Here is a 6,699-nt window from a genome sequence, read left to right on the forward strand (position 1 = left end):
AAAATACCTTCGGACGATATCGGAAATGTGACGTAATATCAAGGAAATTTTTCTATTATCGCCGATGAGATGACGTAGGCGTGTGAGTTATAATCGCAAATATAGTAGCTCGTCACGAAGAAACTCCAATTTTGAACTTTGTTACAAATATCATTCTGCGAAATGCAAGTTTTACCGGTGGCTTCTGCGAATTCCTCGTACTTTCGATCAGCCAGTCAACAATGTACGTACTTACGTTATCCTTTCATACACACGATATTTGCAGCTTGCAGAACCGAGGGATGCAGCTCTGCAAATTCCATCGAAATTTGCAGTTTCGCCTAAGCAGCAACTGACCAAAATACATTTGTCTTCCAACGATTTTGAAGATTTTTGGTATATTTGGAAGCATTTTATTGGTATCGTTCGTAGAGATATTTATTTGAAGTGCAACGTTTTATCTTTATCAGGCGGATGAGCTTGTGTTGAAAGGTGATCGATTCTTTTTTCTTATGTACTTCGTGAAAGTTCAACATTTCATTTATTCTCTTTATATTTTAATCACTTGTAACATTAATTAAAATTTTAATATGAAAATCTTACGTTGGCCAGGTAATACGATCACGGTGTAATTTTCGAAGCTTGCAGTACGGTACAGACATTAATCACCAGCGATATATTTAGAGAGAAACCATGATCGGTTAGAGCTGACTAGAAGTTTAAAAATTCACAAGTTCTTCTTATTGACTTTAATGGAGTTTCTCATTGAACTTTCTATTAGCCAATTGAAATGGGTAGTCTTTATTTATACGTATCAAAGGGACTGGCGTAAAAAATGTCTTATAAGAAATATTCTTGTTATCAATTTCAATCGCACACATCATATAAATTTACTGCGTAATATAAATTTACTGTAATTTATAAATATATGAATACCATTACAATGTATATGTGGTACAAGTATATACTATCTTACAGTAGACAAAGTATATAAACAAGGGAAAAAATAAAATGATTTTAGACGATAAAAAATTGCACGTTTTAACTTTATTTTAAGAGAATTTTTAAAAAAGTACGCGAAACAAATTTAATTTTACAAATCGAATCTGCGCGTGTAAGTATATACGTAGAAACACGATGAAAATATAATTGAATAAATAAAACAGAAGGAATGACATATAACGTTAAACACGTATGATCTAAGAACGTGAACATTGAATGATTCTTGACTTTTATAGTTATCGTTCGACCGTCGTAGACGATGAATTGTCGAGCATTGTAATTAAATTCCTAAGTACATGTAATTCGTCGACTTCACGTACATATTTCCCTGAAAGTCATTTCTGACGTCAACGCGAGTGTTAAGGAGAAAGTTGAATATATATCGTTGTAATGTTAAAACGGATTTTACGCGGGGAGTAGTCGCAAAAACGTGTAATGTTTTTATGGAATTGTAAATGAGAAAGAAAAAGCATCGACGAAAATCGTATTTACGAATTCTGTTGAAAAAAAAATATAAGACGGCAATAAAATTGTAAATGAGTTATACGTTCGATATAAACACGCGCATCAAAAAATACTTGCAAGTCTAAAAGATACTAGTCACGAATTTATCTTTGCCTTTTTATTATCTGCGCGATAATATTGATTCACGGTATAAATAGTGAAAATGTTTTTTATAAAGTTCTGAGAAGTATTGGATATCTATATGTTTGTATGTTTAATCTTGCAAAAGATAGAGCGGCTGAAAATCAAATCTCCGCGCGCCTACGTTCCCGCCAATTTCGTAGCGTTTCGATAATCGACTGGTAGTTGTACCGGTGTTTCAGGAGGTTAAACTTCTATGAAGTCGAATGAAATTCAAATTTAGCGATTGACGCAATGGGCGTTTGTATCAGTGAGCAGTTTACCAGTTTATATTGTTAGGATCAATGGGATCAGACGTAAGAATGGAGTGAGTTGAGTCAGAAAAATCCAATGACGTCTTGGAATGTGTAGGCGTGCTGAACCTGGGAGAGGGTTTTACCAGACCACCTGTAGCGATGACGAAATATTCGCCGAATACAAGATATACGTAAGAATTTCTTATTGTTTTTATATTAATAGTTGTGTATTATAATTAAACGGAATTTTTATGCAAATTCATATTTTTGAAGATATAATTAAAAAAGTAAAATCTCTGTAGAAAATTGCTTTACCTACCAAGTACATATTATAGAAGGTGTTATATTTTGGATATTTATATATTTTTTCAATTTACGTACATTCTGCGCAGTTTTGCATTTTAGAATTTTCTATAAATAAATAAAAATTCGCAATCTAATTATAATACAAATATGATAATTAAGATGTATCGTTTATTTCATTTTTTCAATAAGCTTTGACGATATAATCACTATGGTTAAAGAGACAAAATAATTTATTTAAATTTTTCGAAAATTAAAGAAAGTAACATCATGATTGTCGTATTAACTGTAAAACATAGATCATAACCTGTGAGAAAGACGTAGGAAAAGGTACACAAATTTTTTTGATAATTTTCAAGGTATTTTAATAATACCATTTACACAGTGGGTGGCATTCGTTGTACCAAGACTATTGTTCGTATCAAAAAAATAAATACGTAGTTGACATTCCAGATAATTATTCTTAAAATGTTCCATATATGCATTGTTCCACAGATACAGAAACAACATTGATAAATTTTATTACCATGTATGTAGGTGTCGTATTATTTCGTATCTGCTTTTCGATAAGTTCATAAATATTTGAATGATATATAAGTTAAATATTTCGGCCACTCAAAAACCTAACCACTCTATTATTCTTAGTTGAACGATCGAAAGAATTATATTTTTAAACTTTGTTCAAAATGGTAATAGCCGATAACGAATCACTATGCTCTCTAGTAAGAAATATCGTAAATCTCGAACTTCATTCAGCCGATAACACAGATTTCTATCTATGAAACTAGCCTTATTGCAGCAAAAACTACACAAAAGCATTAATCTTAAATCTTTCGTATTTATTTCTTTATGTTTTGTCCAGATTATGTTATCTATCTTTAAACAAGTGATGCTTGTTATAAAGTATAAAGGAATTTATATAATTTCAATATTTTGAAACTTTATAATATTTAAAAATTAATTGCGATATTAGTTACTAAAAAGTAAACATGTCATGTAACATTTATTCATTCATAGAAAAGTTTGATTTATATGTATATAATTATATTTATCATCAGACTAAATTGTTTTCTACATCGAAACAAATTAAATCATTCATGAAATTATTGCATTCTAATTTTTTAACAGAACTCCGTTAAACTTTATACATAAGAAAATCAAGGAAAAGACTTAATCATTGCTGTCCCAAGTTATTCACTGATTAAAATCCACTTCCTTGACATTTCGTTAAATGAACACTCCCTCGGATTACCTGGCCGGAAGCCATTCATGTGATGCAGTTGTTACCAACAGTAATCATGCTCGAGGGTAGACACATTGATTTTTTCTTTTTTTCGAACAAAAATACAGTCTGTTGGCGAACGTTTACAAATATTTTCAGACAAACGATCTGTCAGAAAAATGATATTCGTAACAGAGTATTTAAACGTCGATCGAGTATTTTAACGTATATAACAGTTCTACATATTCTACTGATCAATCGATTTAGCCATCGTCGAGTAGAAAGGGTCGATTAGGAAATCGACCGAAGGCGCGTTTTTCACGAAACAAAGTTCATCGAGGCCGCATTCTTCCGCTTTATCTGCCGATGTACGGAGTTCCTGCTAAGTCGCGGACAAAATTGTCGCGAGTCTCGCGTGCGTTCACGGTCAGTGACGTCTCCCTTCTATGTATGCTCCCTCGTCTCGTCCTGGACGAAGTCCATCACGTGACCTTGCTGGTATACCTCGTGTTTGCCTTAAGTCACGAACGAATACAAGGAAGAGCATCTTTATTCGGTGATAAAAACAGCCCGTAGTTAACAATATCTATCGTTCTCTGGTTCGACGACTCTGGTACGTCGACCAAGTCGAAATCGTGAATATCAACATACCGAAATTGTAAATCGTCGGGTCATCGTTCATCGTGATGCAACACTGTCGAGTCAATAGTGCTTTCATTTGAAAGAATTTCTTTTATGATTACGTCCTTAGACACGCAGACCCCTCTTCGTAACATTGTTTGTCGATGGTTCTTCAACACAATGATACCTGGCATTGTGAAATTCGTTGTGTATCCTGTTTGAAACATAGAAGTATAAAATACACGGAATATCGTCAATTAAGCTTTCATCAAAAATTCAGGAAAAAATGTTATATTCTAACATTTAGTTCGTTGTTGTAGATAGGAAACAATTTATTTTCAGTTTCGTAACTATGTTACTTCTAAATGAAATATTGTCTGAAACGATATAATTACCGCTATCGTATTCATTGTTATTTTAACCTAACTGTAGAATTTCCTACGAACGTCGTTAAAACCACGATGACATTTGAAATTACATTTTACTCCGATTTAAACATATACTCGATTTTATCTGTTCTTTTCTCATATAATTGACGTTCATCGAATCAGGTTGATATTATCAAAGTGTCCCCAACCGTGTTTTATTCGGAATTGCTGAACCGAACTGCTCTGAAATGAAAAAAATCAACAAAGCAAGCATCTCGCCCGCGATGTTGGATTATTTTCAGTAGAATTGTCAGGAATATCATATAAAATAAAAATCATCGAAACAATTGGCGGCAGCGGCGCGAAGGGAGCGTATGAAAGGATCGAAGCTTGCGAATGGAAGGGCGGAAGTGCAAACGGGGCTTAATGCAGCATCAGCATCCGACACGGTGTACTGCGCCGCGAATCTGTCTTTATCCCTCCATTGAGTCGCCTCCCTCCTTTTAATAAAAATATTTCTCTCTCTCTGTTCCACCGCTTCTCACTTGGTGCACGATCCTCTCTCTTCCACTTTGACCTCTCAGGGCCTCTCTATCCCGCGAACGCTTCGGGGATATAGGGTGAGTACGATTTCGGCCCCCTTCGTGGAGCCACTTAACGAGGAGGTGCTCGTTTATCGAAAACTAGTTCCTCGTCGGGGACACGGGTAAATCTCTCGTTCAGAAAATACCAACGCTCTCCTTTTTCTCCTTTTTTTTTTTTTCTTTCGTTCTCTTTTCTTTCCTTTCCGTGTGTCCATGTTGCACATCAAAAATATCCGAATATTGGACAAGTTGGAATCGTGTGAAATTGACAATAAAATACGTATAAATCCGATATATAGAGAATCGGAAAAAGAGTTCGTTCAACGTTCGAATTAGTCACGACCTTGCGCTAATTTGTTACTCGCAATTGGAGATGTTAGGAAAATCGTTGAAACACTTCGTTATCGAATATTGCGGATTTAAAACGACAGAAGAAAGGGTTGTTGATAACGCGCAGCTTAATCGACAGGATTTTTCTCTGTTTTAATGCCGGTAAAATCGTTGATACCATTGTAATCGAAGTTACCTTCGGTACACTCTGTATACCCGTATATACACACAGGTTATCCCATTCTCTTCCTCTGCGTCTGTCCTCGTTCGGCGTACCTTCGGTCTCTTTCCATGGTCGGTGCTCCGGTCGCGAGCTGGCTATCTCGGGGTAAGGGGTAAGAACGTTATAGTGCCGGGTCTATACGTCTTGTCGCCCCGTACTAGATTCATATCAGCACCGCCTCGCGCACTAATTTACTTTCATTACGATATTAGCTAATTTACGATATTAGCTAATTTACGATATTAGCAAACTAACATTATCAAATATCGAACTATATGAAATTCTAACTATACGATTTGATTTGTTGTGTTGCGGTAATTTGATAAATTGAAAGGGGCAATACATACAGCAATGGTTGAATATGGATAAGAAAAAATTTATCGGAAATATACCGTGTTTTTCTATTAAATTACTATGGAAATGTTCTGAAATGTTTTTATAGTATAAAATTATAAAGATATACGCGTGTGGCCTTCGATGACTCATACGAATAAAGAGATTTAATAATTGCGAACAAAGTTACAAAGCGTTATGAAATAAATGAGAATTAGCATCTTTAAGTAGTCGATTAATCTGGTATAAAAGTTGTCACATTGCTTTTGGCATAAAAGAACCGAGAAGATCGAATCTCGCGTTGAAAATGTGGAAACACACTTTACTTTATAAATAACTTGCGACGCGTTTATTCACTTACACACTTGCAAAGCATAAAATTAAAATGTCTATTTTGGTGCGGAAATTATTTAAAAAATTTGCATGCTAAATTTAACTCGATCAAATGGTCCCGAATTACTAAAATGATTCAATAGACGAACGATATAGCGCATTAACGATACCAAAGAAAAAAATAAAACAAATTGGAAGAAACTTATTGCTGGCTTATATTATTACAGCACTATTTTTAATTTAATCGTACGGTATGGCATAAAAACATCAGGACGTATCGTACTAAATTTCGTATTTCTCACCAACGACTTTATCCAAATCTAAAATTTCAATTAGTTTTCGGTGCACCAAAGTAACTGACATAGACAAAAATAGCCAACATTAGAGTTATAAGATCTATCGCATCGTTCAGAAGTAGCCAAACAAATTATTTCCACCGAATCCTCCAACGATACGTATTTTCAAAGTTCTCCCATAGAAATCATAAGTTTCGACGACTTAAAGCGTAAATGGTAAAAAA

Source organism: Bombus bifarius, unplaced genomic scaffold (genome assembly GCF_011952205.1).
Source record: "Bombus bifarius isolate JDL3187 unplaced genomic scaffold, Bbif_JDL3187 scf7180000007996, whole genome shotgun sequence".
NCBI classification, from domain to species: domain Eukaryota; kingdom Metazoa; phylum Arthropoda; class Insecta; order Hymenoptera; family Apidae; genus Bombus; species Bombus bifarius.